Source organism: Schistocerca nitens, chromosome 5, assembly GCF_023898315.1.
Source record: "Schistocerca nitens isolate TAMUIC-IGC-003100 chromosome 5, iqSchNite1.1, whole genome shotgun sequence".
Lineage (NCBI taxonomy): Eukaryota > Metazoa > Arthropoda > Insecta > Orthoptera > Acrididae > Schistocerca > Schistocerca nitens.
In genome coordinates, this window is record NC_064618.1 from 177,952,032 (window position 1) to 177,971,800 (window position 19,769).

Consider the following 19,769-nt stretch of genomic DNA (forward strand, 5'->3'; position numbering starts at 1 on the left):
AGGGATTGGAATACATCCAGAAAAGATCGAAATCTGATGCAAGTGCTACTCTGAGATGAAGATGTAGGCATAGGAGAGGAATTGGTGAAGGGCCGCATTAAATGGGCCACAAGACTGTGTAGAGAGCGTCCATGAAAAGAGAACTACCAACAAGGACTAAACATTATTATCAGCACAACAAGACCGAACATAACTACACAACACCATAAGAAGGACAATAGAAGCATAACACAGTAAAACTAAACACTATGTAGATGCGTAGGGAAATGCTTGGCAACAACGTAGTGTAGACTGTAGAAACAGCACATAGGAAGCTAACGTGCCTGAATGAGAGTAAATTTTGGGCATTAATTCTGATGTGAGAACGAGGAGGAATCGGGTTTTTAAGATTGGTAAGCTCAACATCAGGCTAATCTGAGGACCAACTGTGGGGTAATATGTGTTACATAAGGTGAACTAATTGACGTGATGGTTGAAAAGCCACTCCCAAAACTATAAGAATTTAAAATTTAACGACGGAAAGAAAAAGGTAAAGCAAACATTACCGAAATTCTAGGGCGATAACTACACGCGAAGTTCATCGTCGGCCTTTGATTTGTTCTATGGACAAAGGCTCTTCCTCGATTGTTCATAATGTATCTGTCTTACAATTTTCTTTCTGTATTTTCAATTTTTATAATTTGTGGAGTGGCCTTGTTAGCCTCGTGTACTTCTGGTCAACTTTGGCAACAGGTGTTTTACGACAGCTGGTCCTCGGATCAGCGTAGGTTTGACACTACTAACCTTAAAACTAAGGTTTTCTCCCCACTCTCCCTTTGAGAAGTAATGCGCTAAATTTGCCCATGTTAAGCATGTTAGCGTGTTGCGTTGGGTGTCCCGAGTCTAGTACGTAATCGCCATGCTTCCCCCTTCCCCCCCCCTCCCCCCATCATGCATAAAAATATCTGGTTTGCATGTTGTACTTATGTAATTTATGTAGCTATACTTATTATGAAACTCTAAAACCATCGTTTCTGTTTGTTTGAACACGTTAATCTTCAAAACAACTAAACCATTTCTCATAGAATTTTGGCAGGCAACTTAAGCGTTTCTTGGGACAACGTACTGGCTTAATTTAATCAAAATCGTATCAAGAACAAGAAATATATCGTAATTTTAGGTGTTCTCTAAAACCATCGTGGCTGTCTGTCGGTTTGAAGACGCTAATCTCCAAAACTACCCGACTAATTTTTATGTTGTCGTCACAGGTAATATCAACGTAGCTTTGGTGGAGATGTAGTCTTCATAATCAAACTCATATAACAGAAGAAAGACATACAGTGATTTCACGTTATTTTAAATCGTTTTGTTTGTCTGTTTGCCTGTTTGAATACGCTAACCTCCAAAACTACTAGACGCATTTTCACGGGCTTATCACAGGTAACTAGAGCGTACATCGGGGCTACATATGGACTTGATTTAATCAAAACCGGAACACGGAGAAAACATATCGTAACTTGAAATGGTATCTAAAATTGTCTGCTGAGCTTAGTAGTTCGGATTTTTAACCATCACTTCGTAGTACATCGAAGAACAAATAGAGGGCACCGTTAGTTTTCTTTTTTAACTCAGTAACAGATTTATTTTGGTAGTTTACGTCAGTGACAGAATTAAGCGCCATAACTTTAATATTGCGACAACAAACAAACATTGAATTTAGAATTGTTTGGATATAGGGATTTACGGATTTCGATCTGTATATTGAAAACTTAACGAAGTTGTTTTCCTTTTCCGATAGGTTTCATTTCAGCTACGATGCACGAAATTTTGAGTTTGCATTGTGGTTTGTGTTTCTTCTTTCTACAGTTTGGTTTCGTTTCGTTTGCAAACAAAGATGTCTAGATTATGGTCAAGACTGAATATTCTAGAACGGCTAAAAGACATAGGACTATCCGTTCTCAAAAATCAAATAAAGACAGTGAGGCGAGACGCTGTGAAATGAGAAAGCCATCCTTTAGCTCGGTCTTGGGAAACTGTTTCCGAAAACGAGGTGTAATGTAACTCTAATCGAGAGCGTCATATATTACCTCACTTCTCAGAAACCTTCACTCACTTAGGCTTAAAGTTACTTCTCCCCAACGTAGTATCATAGAACCGGAAATTCTGATAGGAAGTGGCGAGCGAAGTTTATTCCTTGAATCCCACTCAATCCTAACAATTTACCATTTCGTTTTAAAAGTGTACAGTGCCCGGGGAGCTTAGTTACGCTACGACATAAACAAAGTACAAGGCCAGATGCTTCGTGTTGCTGCCGTGGACCGTAAGTGTCAGTTGGTTTTCGCACCTCTAGCTCTAAGTATCTCTCTCCGGTGTTAATGAAGCAAACAAGCTCTTCGTTTATGTTCTGCATTATATCAATCTGAACGTCGCATTCGAAGGAGTTCATATAACAAAAACAAATTCCACGTTTTCTAAGTTTCTGCCATCACTATAAATAAATACCTGGCGTATGCCAGCTTTCTTAGCAAGTCTATAGAATAAATGCTTGCGTTGAAGATTTTTAGCAGCTGTTATTGTTTTCATTTGTAACTTCCCAAATTTCATTTGCAACTTCCCAAACATATCATAAAGTACATACACTATATAATAAAAAGTATCCGTACACCTGGTTGAAAATCACTTACAAGTTCCTGGCGCCCTCCATTGGTAATGCCTGAATTCAGTATGGTGTTGGCCCACCCTTAGCGTTGATGACAGCTTTCACTCTCGCAGCCATACGTCAAACAAGTTCCGGAAGGTTTCTTGGGGAATGGCAGCCCATTCTTGACGGACTGCTGAGGTGTGGAGAGGTATCGGTGCGGATGGGTGAGGCCTAGCAGGAAGTCGGCGTTCCAAATTTCCCAATGGTGTTCAATAGGATTCAGGTCAGGATTCTGTGCAGGCGAGTCCATTACAGGGATGCTGCTGTCATGGAACCATTCCGTCACAGGTCTTGCATTATGAACAGGTGCTCGATCGTGTTGAAAGATGCAATCGCTATACTTGAATTGCTCTTCAACAGTGGGAAGCAATGTGTTAAAAACGTCAATGTAGACCTGAGCTGTGATAGTGCCACGCAATACAACAAGGGGTGCAAGCGTCCTCCATGAAAAACACGACCATACCTTAACACCACTGCCTCCGAATATTACTGTTGGCGCCGGCCGCGGTGGTCTCGCGGTTCTAGGCGCACAGTCCGGAACCGCGCGACTGCTACGGTCGCAGGTTCGAATCCTGCCTCGGGCATGGATGTGTGTGATGTCCTTAGGTTAGTTCGGTTTAAGTAGTTCTAAGTTCTAGGGGACTTATGACCACAGCTGTTGAGTCCCATAGTGCTCAGAGCCATTTGAACCATTTTTTACTGTTGGCACTACACACGCTGGCTGATGACGTTAAATAACATACATTCGCCATACCCACACCCTGCCATCGGATCACCACATTGTGCACCATGATTCTTCACTCTTCACAACGTTTTTCCGCCGTTCAATCGTCCAATGTTTACGCTCCGTACACGAGGCGTCGTTTGGCATTTACCGACGTTCAAATGGTTCAAATGGCTCTGAGCACTATGGGACTTAACATCTATGGTCATCAGTCCCCTAGAACTTAGAACTACTTAAACCTAACTAACCTAAGGACAGCACACAACACCCAGCCATCACGAGGCAGAGAAAATCCCTGACCCCGCCGGGACTCGAACCCGGGAACCCGGGCGTGGGAAGCGAGAACGCTACCGCACGACCACGAGATGTTTACCGACGTGATATGTGGCTTATGAGCAGCCGCTAGACCATGAAAACCAAGTTTTCTCACCTCCCGCCTAACTGTCATAGTCCCTGCAGTAGATCGTGATGAAGGTTGGAATTCCTGTGTTATGGTCTAGATAGATGTCTGCGTATTACACATTACGACCTTCATCAACTGTCGGGGGTCTGTGCCCGTCAACAGACTAGGTCGCCCTGTACGCTTTTGTGCTGTACGTGTTCCTTCACTTTTCCACTTCACTGTAACATCGGAAACAGTGGACCTAGGGATGTTTAGGAGTGTGGAAATCTCGCTTACAGACGTACGACACAAGTGACACGCAATCCCCTAACCATGTCCGAAGTCTGTGAGTTCCGCGGAGTGCCACATTCTGATGTCTCACGATGTATAATAACTACTGGCGTCGCTGATATGGAGTACCTGGCAGTAGGTGGCAGCCCAATGCAACTAATATGAAATAAGTATGTTTTTGGGGGTGTGCAGATACATTTGATCACATATTGTATAACATTAGTAGGCACTGGTGGTACTTGTTACTGGGAAAAACAGACGGAATGGGAAGGTGGTTCAAATGGTTCAAATGGCTCTGAGCACTATGGGACTCAACTGCTGAGGTCATTAGTCCCCTAGAACTTAGAACTAATTAAACCTAACTAACCTAAGGACATCACAAACATCCATGCCCGAGGCAGGATTGGAACCTGCGACCGTAGCGGTCTTGCGGTTCCAGACTGCAGCGCCTCTAACCGCACGGCCACTTCGGCCGGCTAATGTGAAACGTCCCCTTTGAACATTTTATACACGACTGTGCTTTAACTGACACACAATATTTTGTTAGCGCAACGCAATCTGACTTTCAGAATTCCCTACAAAAGAATGGCCCTGACTAACAATAAACTATACCTTTCACAAATCACTTACCTCACAAAAATCTTCGCTACTCAAGCTACTGCAATACAGCGAGCGCCACAACTGCCAGCTAAATAAAAGATTCAAACTATGGAAGGCACTAACTACTGATAGGGATAGTTAGCAAATGAAAGATATTAATAGAGAACAAACAATGTATTTACCTTGATATCATCATATATAAATATAGCAGTTCATGACAAATTTCAAAACTCCGCCATCTCTCTCCCCACATCCACCACTGCTGGCGGCTCACCTCCAACTGCGCAACGCTACGCGCTGTTCACAGCCAGCTGCCTAACACTACAATGGCGAGTATTACAACAATGCAAAGCAGCCACAGACTGCACACAGCACAGCCAGTGATTTTCATACAGAGGTGGCGTTACCAATAAAGCACAGCCAGTGATTTTCATACAGAGGTGGCGTTACCAATAAAAAAACCTAAACAGCCTACTTACAAATGGGAAGGTGCCTTGTCTTGTTATGGAGAGGGGAAGTTCGTTTTCATTCTTCACGTCAAACGGAATAACCTCTTCAGAATCGCAGAAGACAGACGATGTGACTTTACCCCTTGAGTTTGCGACTCTTAACTTTTTTTCGGAGGAGAGGTGATGTGGCGCCAGTCCGTGGATGGCTATTTCGTTTCCAGTTCGGAGGTATCAGTCCACATTTCATTGCTTGTGACGATAGACGACAAATGTTGTCACGATCAACCTCGTAGTAAGCAAGGCACTCAGCAGAGTTGTCGTTATGGTGTTCTGTTTAGTGGCGAGGGTCTCGGAGGGCAACACCCCTCAGTACCCCAACTTGTGGACGGGTGTGTCAGCACTACCAACAGAGACGTCCAGTTGTGGAGCGATGGGTCTGATTATGATCCGTCGATAACCTCGAATCAGAGTGTCACCAAGTTCCAGCATTGCAGGATGTACCGCTGTGGCCGACCGGCCGCCACGCGGGAGATCGTGCAAGTTTGTGCGACGATCCACGATGTCCCACAACAAATTCCACATTTTTTTCACCACATTGGCCGAGAAAAAAAGTGTTGCAATACTTATTAAACACTCCTCCTACGTTTATTAATCAACGAGAAATTGCAACTACGCCAATTAAAACCACATTTCCCCTTCCACTCCCCACCACCCTCGCTCCATGCCTGGAAAAAGTTTTCGATTTCATACAGGTATTGTTGATTTTCTGAAGGAAAATGGAAAGCTAGAACGAAAATTAGAAGATCCGGACTGGATTGAAGACCTTGCATTTTAAATAGACTGTACATTTCAAGATCAGAAGCACGTTCTATTTTACTTCAAGGCAAAATGGAGGTATGACAAGGAACACCCCTAATTCCCAAGCTCACTGGTGTTAAGGAAAATGTGAATTCTGAATAATCCATTATGGTGTTGAAAGGATCAAAAGCTTGAACTCGCTGCCAGTCGCATATTGCGTATTTGAGCTGTTTTCGAGACCGTTTTCCGTCGCAATTGAAAGTGCCACTGTGCATCTGCAGATTGAATTGGCCGATCTGCATTGTAGTTCCCGCTTAGAACACAAATTCTCTTACGTTAAGGGGCTCCGGAAAGGCTCAAAATCATGAAAAGTTCAATTTTTACTTTTTTGCGTTTTCTGAATCTGCAGACTATTACCTTTTAATAGATATATAATTTATTCAATTCCGAAGACTACAACTATTTTTAAGTTTTTTTTGAAATGTGTTCTACATGGGCGTGACCCACTGTGGCGCTGTTAAACTGCTGTCAAATGGTGTTATTATTAACGTCCGTTTTCATCAGGTACATTTTAGTGATGTGAGATAAAGTATGTGTTGTGGCTAACCTGTGATGGTTCAATATATATCGCTGGTGTGATTGTCGATTGTTTCATGTTTATTTACTCTGTCGTTATCTCGAAAATATTCGTAATTAATTCTGTTTCTTGAGTCTCTGTTTTGTTGAAGTATAATAATGAGTAAAAGTAAAGTTATTAGAAATCCTCTGAAGGCTTTTAAGAAAAGGAGAAATGTTGGAAAGCCAAAGGTATTTAGAAATATGGGAATGAAGATAGGTTCTAACATGGTACGAGCGATGCTTGCTTTAGACAAGGGACGCCTTCGGGCTGCAGACAGGGCTGTAAAGAGTCTAGAAATACAAGCAAGAGTAAACAGGAGGAGGAACAAGAGGAAGCTGGAGGAGGAGTTTGCAGAGGATGAAGATAATCCATCCTATGGACCTGGAATGCACTAAAAAGTTAATCCAATATTTGTCGCTCGATTCCCAAAACTTTTATTTTCTCATACTAATTACATGTTTTCTAAGGATCTTCCAAACATATTTGTTTCAAACTTTCCGTAAATGTTACACAGTACCTTCTCCATAATTTAACACAGCCTTTTTCCAAAAAACTGTATATTTTTGAATATATAAATAAAAAATTGCAAAAAATGTTGTGAATTTTCATTACAACTGAAAAAAAAATCATCTTTAATAACTGAACTAAAATTTTGTAAAATCCCTGTGCTAAGTTTTAGCCCATATTCCAATAAATAATCTGTAAAAAGTTCAACTTCCTACCTCAAATACTTTGTGAGGAAAGATGTAATTTATATGCGTTATTTTAACATTGCAAGTATAGGGCGTTCCGGAGCCCCTTAAAGCAGTGCAGGTTTTGTACGCTGATTCCCTCGCTCAATAATGAGGTTGAAACGTGATGTCGAAGTTACTTTCAACGTATTTACTTGAAAGGGATTTTTCGGTTACGAAATTAAGTAAGTAATGACTATATGGCAACCTGAAATATGGAACTATCAGCATCTATATTTATACCGACAGTTGATGGTGGATATATATTTTATTACGTTTTCAGCCCGCCGAAAATAATAAAATAATACAAAAAATGTGTTTTATTTGTGATGTGTTGTTGACAAAAACTAAATATGAAACAAAGACGCATGCTGCGCTTTCGTGTTCTCGACCAGACCCTCGCCCCCCCTCCCCCCCCACCCCACCACCCCTACGCCCCATCTTTCCCTCTTTTTCCTCTGTTCCTGCAACATATAACGTGACGATGTAAGGGAGAAACTGTGCACTCTAAATAATTTTTGAAGATTAGCCGTTACTACTCAGATTTTTCAATATTACGTTCCACTGTTAACACTAAAAACTCAAATTAGTCTACTGAAGTGGCATGGAATATTAATTAGGCATCATTCTACAAATTGCCTTTTGCAATATACTTTCAAAACAGCTTTCGACGAGAAAAAAGTTTGAAATCACGTAATTGAATTAATGATTGGCGTAAAGCCAATTAATGAAATTGCTGATTATATCTGCTACGTCGGACACTGTATAAACTCGCTACGTAACAGCATTACGAGTCATTATTGAGTAGCATAATCCATTTTCGCTCCATAAACCGTTGTCCAACTGTAATTTTACAGCGCTACCCAATGGCTGGTAACGCAGTTTGAAACACTGGTGTCCTTAATAACAAGAAAAATATAGATAATATTTCCGCTTTAAGTGCGCCGTTTCAGAACTGTAAATTTCAAATTAGTTATTTACAATCTGTGTGTTCATACTGAATGACTAACAGAAAAATCGAAACCACATTGTACTAGATTTCTTACTCTGTTAATAGTTTGTTCTATCGCTTGTACATCATAAGTAGCAGAGTAACCGGCGTCGCCCGGATATTTATTCCGTACTATTACTCTATGTCTTTGTTTCCCTTTCTTCTCTTCTTACACTGTCAGTCTCCATTTCTCACGTCTCTCCGTCCGTCTTCCCTGCTTCCTTTACACTGTCCATTTCCCCTCTCTCTTCTGTCCACCTCCACGTTCCTCTTCTCGGTCCATCTCTTCCTTCTCTCTCTTTCTGTCTCATCCTCTTTCCATTGTCCACCCGTCTCCGCGACTCCCTTCTCACTGTCCATCCCTTCCTCTTCCCTTTCTCCGCAGTTCCCCGTCCTCTCTCTGTCCATCTCCTCCGACCTCTATTCCCTCCCTCCTCACCCCGAAAAGCTTGTCAAAGAGGGCGTAAAAACAGACTGTGGTTAAGGCCACTCTGTGCCCTAGGGTTCGGAAATGATCAATGGTATGGCGATGCAAAAAGCAATACAAACCGCTACATTAATGACACAAAATATGTATCGAAAATGTGTCATAATCGTTTTTCCATTGGCAAAAGATTCTGGCCTAGTCCCCATTCAAATCTCCGGAAGGGGACCGTAGAGACGAGGTGACCATGACAAAAGGACTGAATAGCCAACGGAAGCGTAAAATTCTGCAAGTCGGTCCGTGGAATGTCAGAAGTTTGAAAGTGGTAGTGAAGCTAGAAAATCTTAAATCGGAAATGCTAAGGCTAAGTCTACGTATGTAGTGGGGGTCAGAGAAGAGAAATAGGGAGAAAACCAAGGTTTCTGGTAAAACGAACATATGGTAAGATCAACAGCAACAGAAAATTATATAACAGGTATAGGATTTGTTATGAATATGAAAGGAGGGCAGCAGAGTGTGCTACCGTGAACAGTTCAATGATAGGGTTTTCTCATCAGAATCGACAGCAACAAACACCGACAGCAATAATTCAGGTATACGTGCCAGGCCGGCCGGAGTGGCCGAGCGGTTAAAGGCGCTACAGTCTGGAACCGCACGACCGCTACGGTCGCAGGTTCGAATCCTGCCTCGGGCATGGATGTGTGTGATGTCCTTAGGTTAGTTAGGTTTAAGTAGTTCTAAGTTCTAGGGGACTTATGACCACAGCAGTTGAGTCCCATAGTGCTCAGAGCCATTTGAACCATTTTTTTTATACGTGCCAACGTCGCAAGCAGAAGATGAAGAGATAGAGAAGGTGTATGAGGATATTGATGCAAATTGAGATAAAACTCCAGTAGTCATCGGGGACTGAAATGCTGTTATAGGGGAAGAAGTAGAAGAAAGTGTTGCGGGAAAATATGGGCTTGGTGGAAGGAATAAGAGAGGAGAAAGATTAACTGCTACAAAAAATTTTAGATAATAGGAGCGAATTATTCAAGAACCGCAAGAGGAAGAAGGCCTGGGGATGTGGGAAGATTCCGGTTACACTTCATCATGGACAGGCAGAGATTCCGAAAGAAGATATTGGATTGTAAAGCGTACTATGGGACTGTAATGAGAAGCTCAATAGGCAGTTCAGTTCATTATGAATGGACCTCTCTAAGACGGGCAATCACAGACTCTGGAAAGAAACATAGGTAACCGGAAGGCAACTGCAAAGAGACCATGGCTAACAGAAGAAATAATTCAGTTGATCGAAAAAATATTGGAAATACAAAATCGTTCAGGTAAAATCAGGAATGCAGAAGTACAAGTGACTTAGCATGTATGCTGAGGCAGTGCAGGGAAGCAAAGGCGGTATGTCTACATGAAAAATGTTAAGAAACTGAAAAAGAAATGATTGTCGCTAGGACTAATTCACTTAAAACAACCTTTGGTGAAACAAAAGGTAAGTGCAGTAACATTAAGAATGCAATGGAGATTCCACTTTTAAATGCAGAGGAGGGAGTGGAAAGTTGGGAACAGTACATTGAAGGACGCTATGAGGGTGAAGTCTTGTCTGATGACGTGATACAGGAAGGAACAAAGGTCTATAGGGCAGAGATCGAGAATCCACATAATAATTAGAACTTAAAAGAACTTTTGAAGAATGCAGATCAGATGAGACGGAAAGGATTGATAACATTCCATCGGAATTACTAAAATCAAAGGGAAAGTGGCAACAAAATGGCTATTCACATTGGCGTGTAAGACATATGAGACTGGCGATACACCACATCAGTCAAGGTAAAACATCATCCACACAATTCCGAAAATAGCAACAGCCGACAAGATCGAGAATTATAGCACAATCAGCTTAACAGTTTATGCATAGGAGGTGTTGGCAAGTATAATATACAGAAGAATGGAAAATAAAACTAAGTATCTGTAAGATAACAATTAGTTCGGCTTTAGGAAAGGTAAATGCATGAGAGAGGTAGTTCAGACTGAAGAAAAATCAAGAGTTTCATAGGATTCGTCGAGCTGGAAAAAGCGTCCGACAATGTGAAATGGTGCATTGTGTTCGAAACTGAGAAAAAATTATAGGTATGCTATAAGAAGAAACCGGTTATGTACAATATTAAGAACCAATAGTTAACAATAGGGCAGGAAGGCCAAGAACGAAGTATCCGTGCAGCGCGGAGTATCTGCGTGGTTTGAGTCGCTGTGTGCAGAGTGTGCGGCCACTCCCGACGGAGGTCCGAGCCCTCCCTCGGGCAAGGGTGTTTCTGTTGTTCTTGACATAAGTTAGTTTAAGTTAGTTTAAGTAGTGTGTAAGTCTAGGGACCGACGACATAGCAGTTTCGTCCCTTAGGAATTCACACACATTTGAATATTTTTTGAAGTATCCGTGAAGGAAACGTTGTAAGGAAGGGAAGCGGTCTTTCGCCTCTACTGTTCGACCTATATATGGAAGAAGTAATAAAAGAGAATCAAAAATGGGATTAGAATTCAGTGCGATTGGTTATCAATGATGAAATTCGCTGATGATGTTGCTAACATCCGTGGGAGTGAAGAACTACACGATCTGTTTTATGGACTGAATAGTGCAGAATACGGAATGAAAGTTAATGAATGAGAGATGGAAGTAATGAGAAGCAGCAGAAATGAGAACAGCCAGAAACTTAACATCAGAATTGGGGATCACAAAGTAGACGATGTCATGTAGTTTTGTTGTCTTGAAAACGCAATTACTCATGATGGACGGAGCTAGAAGGACATGAAGAGACAACTAACACTAGCATAAATGGCATTCCTTGGCAAGAAAAGTGTACTAGTATCAAATATAAGCCTTCATTCGAGGAAGAAATTTCTAACACAGTACTTTCGGAACAGAGCATTGTATGGCATTAAATAATGACCAGTGTGAAAGCCAGAACAGAAGAAAATCGCAGCATTTGAGATGTGGTGATACACAAGAATGTTGAAAATTGGGTACGCTGATAAGGTAAGAAATGAGGAGGTTCTCCACAGAATCAGAGAAGAAAGGAATATATGGAAACGTCTGTAATGAGAAGAATAGAAAACACGACATCGTTTACAATATTAGTGAATAAATTCCATAGTACTAGAGGGGGCTGTACAGGGTAAAAAGACAGATGAGTACGGTCGCAGGTTCTAATCCTGCCATGGGCATGGATGTGTGTGATGTCCTTATGTTAGTTAGTTTTAAGTAATTCTAAGTTCTAGGGGACTGATGACCTCAGATGTTAAGACCCATTGTGCTTAGAGCCATTTGAACCATTTGAGCACATGAAACACAAACCACAAAAAATTCTGAGAAGGCTCAAGTACTACGCTGACATGAAAAACTTTACACAGGAAAGGGATTCGTGACGAGCCACATCAAACCAGTCAGAAGTCTAACGGCTCAAAACAATGTAGTATGGTTGAAGTCGATCCATGGGTTTACTAGGAACTTTTAACCGTGGTTTTGCCCGCGCACGCACATGTCACAGCCATACCTGAATTATATTTAACATATTTACACATATTTATACACATAGGTGACCTGTATCTCCTGCGAATTTCTGTCTGAAGAGTCGTTTTCACGCAGCTCAGTGTTTCTGCCGTTTTATCTCCTGAACTACACTACTGGCCATTAAAATTGCTACACGAAATGCAGATGATAATTCATTGGACAAATATATTATACTAGAACTGACATGTGATTACATTTTCACGCAATTTCGGTGCATAGATCCTGAGAAATCAGTACCCAGAACAACCAACTCTGGTCGTAATAACGGCCTTGATACTTCTGGGCATTAAATCAAACAGAGCTTGGATGGCGTGTACAGCTACAGCTGCCCATACTGTTTCAACACGATACCACAATTCATCAAGAGGAGTAACTGGCGTATTGTGATGATCCAGTTGCTCGGCCACCATTGACCAGACGTTTTCAGTTGGTGGGAGATCTGGAGAATTTGCTGGCTATGGCAGCAGTCGAACATTTTCTGCATCCAGAAAGGCCTGTACTGGACCTGCAACATGCGGTCGTGCTTTATCCTGCTGAAATGTAGGGTTTCGTAGGGATCGAATGAAGGGTAGAGCCACGGGTCGTAACACATCTGAAATGTAACGTCCACTGTTCAAAGTGCCGTCAATGAGAAAAAGAGGTGACCGAGACGTGTAACCCCGTACCATCACGCCGGACGCCAATATGGCGATGACGAATGCACGCCTCCAATGTGCGTTCACCTCGATGTCGCCAAACACCGATGCGACCATCATGATGCTGTAAACAGAACCTGTATTCATCCGAATAAATGACGTTTTGCCATTCGTGCACCCAGGTTCATCGTTGAGTACACTATCGCAGGCGCTCCTGTGTGATGCAGCGTCAAGGGTAACCGCAGCCTTGGTCTCCGATAGTCCGTGCTGCTGCAAACGTCGTCCAACTGTTCGTGCAGATGGTTGTTGTCTTGCAAACGTCCCATCAGTTGACTCAGGGATAACTCGTGGCTGCACGATCAGTTACAGCCATGCGGATAAGTTGCCTGCCATTTCGACTGCTAGTGATACGAGGCCGTTGGGATCCAGCACGGCGTTCCGTATTACCCTCCTGAACCCACCGATTCCACATTCTGCTAACAGTCATTGGATCTCGACCAACGCGAGCAGCAATGTCACGATACGATAAACCGCAATCGTGATAGGCTACAATCCGACCTTTATCAAAGTTGGAAGCGTGATGGTACGCATTTCTCCTCCTTACACGAGGCGTCACAACAACGTTTCTCCAGGCAACGCTGGTCAACTGCTGTTAGTGTATGAGAAATCGGTAGGAAACTTTCATCATGTCACCACGTTGAAGATGTCGCCACCGGCGCCAACCTTGTGTGAATGCTCTGAAAAGCTAATGCTTTGCATATCACAACATCATCTTCCTGTCGCTTAAATTTCGCGGCTGTAGCATCTCATCTTCGTGGTGTAGCAATTTTAGTGGCCAGTGGTGTATGAGTTGTACAATGACAGAGTTTTGTATGTACATGGAGCAATATGTTGCGAACGAAGTTGGTAACAAAGTAGCAACAAAATAAACGTCATTCGTGGTGCGAAAGTTTTTCACACATCTCGTTTATCGTACGTATCTCTTGAACAATGTGTCGCATAAAGATATAGCTTTTGATAGCTTTTGTGGTACATTCAGTGGTATATGTGAATTCTGTTTGTCAAATGTGTTGTGAACACAATTACTGAAATAATAAATTAAAACGTGAGCCTGAAGCGGCTGTTTTGTTGCGTTAACACGCAAATGTAGTAAGAATATTTTTCACCCCTTCTCCAACCCCTTTCTTATTAGGTGGTTTTTATCCCCAGACCGATTCTTTCCAGACAGTAAGTGATACGTGTACCAAGAGTGGTTGCAAACATACAGTAGTTTAGGAGGAGATATGGAACATATACATACACACATAAACTGAAGCGATAAAATAACTGGTATAGACATGCGTATTCAGATATAAAGGTACTGTATATAAACAGGCAGAATACGGCGCTTTGGTCGGCAACGCCAATATAAGACTTCAAGTGTCTGGCGCAGTTGTTAGATCGGTTACTGCTGCTACAATGGCGGGTTATCAAGATTTAAGTGAGTTTGAACGTGGTGTTATAGTCGGTGCACGAGAGATAGGACACAGCATCTCCGAGTTAGCGTTGAAGTGGAGATTTTCCCGTACGAACATTTCATGAGTGTACCGTGAATACCAGGAATCGTGTAAAACATAAAATCTTCGACATCGCAGCGTCAGGAAATAGATCTTGCTAGAACGGGACCAACGACAACAAACGAGAATTCAGGGCCATCAACAAGTAACGGCGTGCGAACTATTCAACGAAACATTGTCGATATAGGCTTTCGGAGCCGATGGCCCACTCCTGTAGCCATCATGACTGCACGACACAAAGCTTTACCCCTCACCTGGGCCCGTCAACGCCGACATTCCACTGTTGATGCCTGGAAACAAGTTGCCTGGTCGGACGAGTCTAGTTGCAAATCGTATCGATCGGATGGACGTATACGGGTATGGAGGTAACATGAACCTATGGACCCTGCATATCTGCAGGGGACCTTTCAAGCTGGTGGGGGCTTTGTATGGTGTGGGCGAGTGCATTTGGAGTGATTTGGGACCCCTGACACGCCTAGATACGACTCTAACAGGTGCCACGTACGCAAGCATCCTGTCTGATCACCTGCGACCATTCAAGTCCGTTGTGCATTCCGCCGGACTTGGATATTTCCAGCTGGACATCCATAATTGCTACAGAGTGGCTCCAAGAAGACTCCTCTGGGTTTAAACACTTCCGATGCCCACCAAACTTCCCAGACATGAACAGTATTCAGCATAACTGGGATGCCTTGCCACGTGTTTTTCAGAAGAGATCTCTACCCCGTCGTTCTCTTACAGAGTATGAACAGCCCTGCAGAATTCATGGTGTCAGTTCATTCCAACACTACTTCAGACATTAGCTATTTTTTAAACATGTATACATGTTCGGATTATACCGTGAAGGTAGTCTGATATTCGTATAAACACTTATGATCAATCACTTGGGAACAGCATCAGGCATTGTCAACGTTTCTTAACATTGTTATTGATATTACTTACGCTGATCTACCTTCTTTGTCTGCTTCTACTTAATTTGTTGTCTATCATGAAGCTTTATGATGTCATATCTTCGTGAATGTCTCATATCATTACTTATGACATCGTAATTAATACTACTGGTACATTCAGAGATGGCGTAGGATTATCATAATGTAAAACATGTAAGGAAGTCCCTCCGTAACGAAAATGGCTTGGCCGGCAGAGAAGTAGGATTTCGCGGTCGAATTTCAAAGCTCCTTTGTAGTAAGAGTTTGTCGGTGGCTAGCATGCAAGGCATTTGCAATTGTGTGCTGAAAAAGGCAAGAAGTGCAGCAAGAGTATTTAATATAGCATCGGATGTGGAAAATCTTCGGTACATTATTCATGCGATATATTGGTTACATCTGTACTACGAACATTAAGAAAAGAATTTTCAGAGGTTATTGTACGGAAAGAGCCTTGGATACATTTCCTCCCACTTTCAGTAGTCACAAGAAATCGTCAAGCCACCATTCTTGTCTCAGACAGCATGTTGAGTACTGTACAGTTGTTTTGACCCTTTTGTGGTTTCTTATCTAATAATGAATTGTGCTCTTTAAACTTTTTCATGAGCACCCATATTTTATCCTCAGTAGTTTACATAGACACGGTCCTATTCCATGTGCTGTGATTTCTAAATATCCCAGTTTATTGAATGAAGAGTAACTGATTTCTGTAACAACATTTAATGGCGTTTTTGGAGCAGCAGATTCCTTTACCTTTCAGTGAATCTTGCTTCTGATGTACTCCAAGCATTTTTCATAGAAGGATAGTTAAAGATTCCCTGAAGTATAATTGACAATGAAAGATCTGAGGTGCTTTTCTTAGGTGTTGTTGTTATTGAAATACCAGGATAGTACCGAAGTTACGTAAACAAAACTTGAATTGTTCACAATACCTACTGGCTGGAAAAATTGAAGATCCAGCATTAGAAATAATTGCTGTCTAGGTGTTATAAGTAACAGTGTTTATATGTTCGTGTGTATGTACTTAAAAGATATATTTCCTCTTGTGTCTTAGCTAAAATGTTCAGTCTTGGTCTGGTCCAATTTGAGCTATATAGTGTAAAAGAGTGACTGCTCCTTATGGTAATTAGAATAGAGAATATAATTATCAGAAAACCAATAATGAAGCTGCTCAAAGAACCTCTTGTCCAAGTGCTGCACGACTAATAATCGTTTACATGTAATGGTCATTAGCTTTATGCTTCCATACACAGAGTGTGTTACTGAGAGCCAGTTGTTGCCACAACGTTTTAATATTCCTTCTGTGTTTTCATGACAAACCACTGGCATATGACTTGTTAATGTGTACTACTGTCCCATCTACACTTAACAGAATTTCAGTATCAAATAGAATCAGTCCCAATAATTAAATTTCTTTACGAACAATGTTAGTACGAGTACTTAATATACGTTTGAGTAGTTAGGCTGACGACCGTCTTCTTTTACGTAATTACTGTTAACTTTATTACTAACAGAGCTTTGCTCGAGTCCTGTTCGTTCCGCCACTGATTCCTTCCATTACATTTCTTTCAAGAAACGAAATTTAGTCCGATACCTTATCCGTTATAGACGATCACAGTCATTTCTAATTATTATCACAGGACTAACATTATCGGCGGATTGCTAACTTAGCAGGAGACGGTGGTGTTATAGTACCATAGAAAGCGTCTGCAGTCCGACGAACTGTATCTACAGGATGTACCATAATTAACAGAGGGAAATGACTAGAGTGAAAATGCACTTTCGTAACGGCAATAATATTCTAATAAACTTGGGTCTGCTGCCGATCTGTTTGCTGGATAACTTCGAATGTCTGCTGTGAGGCTGTACTGCCTAATGTGTGAATTATTGTCCCAGTTAACAGAAACATACTTGAAATGAAAATTTTAATCAGGTCTCCACTAGTGCGTGCTCAAATCGGATAGGTAGCCTACGGTGACAAGAAAAGCAATAATGTTTCACCACGTTATATGTTGCAGGTTACTGTATACTCATATGTTTGAAATGGCTGTTCCACTTGTGCTCGCTTTTGTATGCAATACTGCACTCGACTGTGTAGTGAGCTAGGAGTAAACACTAACAAGAGCGTACAGGTCGCCGAATCAGCTCTTCTAGCATAGCAATGTGAATGCTGCACACATTCCTTTTAAGGTGATCCCAGTAAGACAAGTCCAGGAGATGGAGCTTGGAATGTAAGGTACGAGATCCATTCGACCTATCCATCTAACAACAAATTTGGCCATCAAGCATGTTACATCGGGAGCGGAATGTGTTACTGTCTTATCACAGATAAGCAAGTTTCCCAGAATCACTCCCGAGGGTCCCAAGGCATAAGCCAGCCTGGTCACTAAGCTAGAAAGAATGCGGCTCCACGTTTCATCACAGACGTTTGAGGCTGCATTTATGGGCTTTTGTTACTACATGTGACTGCAAGAGAATCGGGGATTGCATTTCAGATTTTGTTCGAATGGATGACTTATTATTGCGTGCTGTACTTCTGGAAACAACACTGTTAACGTCGCGCAAGAGGTACTACACAGCATATTAGTCGTGCAACTCACTAGATGACAGGTGTGCGTGCCACGCGGAGTGGCCGAGAGGCCTCAGGCGCCATGTGACGGATTAAGCGGCCTCCCACGCTGAAGGTTCGAGTCCTCCCTCGGGCACGGGTCTGTGTGTTGTTTTTAGCGTAAGTTAGTTTAAGTAGTGCGTAAGACTAGGGACCTATGACCTCAGCAGTTTCATCCCATTGGAATTTACACACATTTGAACCTTTGAAAACTTTTTCGTTACAGTTTGTATTGAGGTATTCAGTAACAACGTTTACGATAATATAGTTTCACACTTTAATTATTCAGCGACTAAACTTCTCCGATCTCTCTCAGCTATGGACGCCAGTCGCCCCTTTTAAAAAGAATCACTTTCTCATCAATGATAAAAACATCACAAATTCGTGGCAGTGAACAAATCTGTCTGGATTATCAACTTTCTGGTTGTGCTTGCGTGCAGTCTCCACCCTACTCTGCCTGCTACTACTAGAGAGCTTCTGTCCCGAGAGTTTTAATAAAATTCAGCACAGGAAATCCATCCTACCTTACACTGAGACGACAAAGTCATGGGATGCACATATACAGTTTGCGGTAGTATCGCGTTCGTAGGTTATAAAAGGTCATTCATATGGCGGACCTGTCACTTTTTCTCAGGTGATTCATACATTTTATATTTGTACACAGTGTAATATATTCTAATGTTTGTAACAGTATGACCATTCGAAGAACAACATCTTCAGCTGAGCCGGTCGAAGTGGCCGTGCGGTTAAAGGCGCTGCAGTCTGGAACCGCAGGACCGCTACGGTCGCAGGTTCGAATCCTGCCTCGGGCATGGATGTTTGTGATGTCCTTAGGTTAGTTCGGTTTAACTAGTTCTAAGTTCTAGGGGACTAATGACCTCAGCAGTTGAGTCCCATAGTGCTCAGGGTCATTTGAACCATTTTTTTTCTTCAGCTGAATTACTGGCATTACATGGTCCCTATTGCTGCTTACCGACGTACGGTTCTAGATTCAAAGTGTAAGCTGTTTTTACATCAACCAAAGCAAACACTTTTAACCCATACTCTGCTGGTTTGCTAGGAATATATTGCCTGAACGGGCAGTTTCCTCTAAATGCCAAAGGCTGTTCGTCGATAGTAAGATATTCACTGGGGGAAAAATATTTTTGGCAATTGTTCGTGAATAGTTCAAGTACCTCTGATAGCACTGATAGCAGCCAACTTGTCAATCTCTCTGCGAACATCTCTATCACGGATATTATCAAACCTCAGACATCTCAATAGAATCCTGAATCGGTTTTCACTTACGCATAAATAAAATGATACCAGTCCGTTTACCTTTGAGTTGTCCCATAATTTCGATATACTCTTCCTAGAACATCTCAGAGATCCACACAGATATAACAAACCAATGAAAACTCATCTCTATCGCATCTACTTGTTTAGCGTTCCTTTACATAGGAAAGTTACCACGAACTTAATTGGCTCTGAGCACTATGGGACTCAACTGCTGAGGTCATTAGTCCCCTAGAACTTCGAACTAGTTAAACCTAACTAACCTAAGGACATCACAAACATCCATGCCCGAGGCAGGATTCGAACCTGCGACCGTAGCGGTCTTGCGGTTCCAGACTGCAGCGCCTTTAACCGCACGGCCACTTCGGCCGGCTTCGAACTTAATTGATGTATATATTAGTGCATGTTGCGATAATGCTTATTATGTTTTCATCCAAGAACAAATTCAAAATTTCTATTTCTGTCTTTCTTATACGAGCTTGATTTTTTGGTCTAGGCAAATGGGTAATAAAATTGCAAGA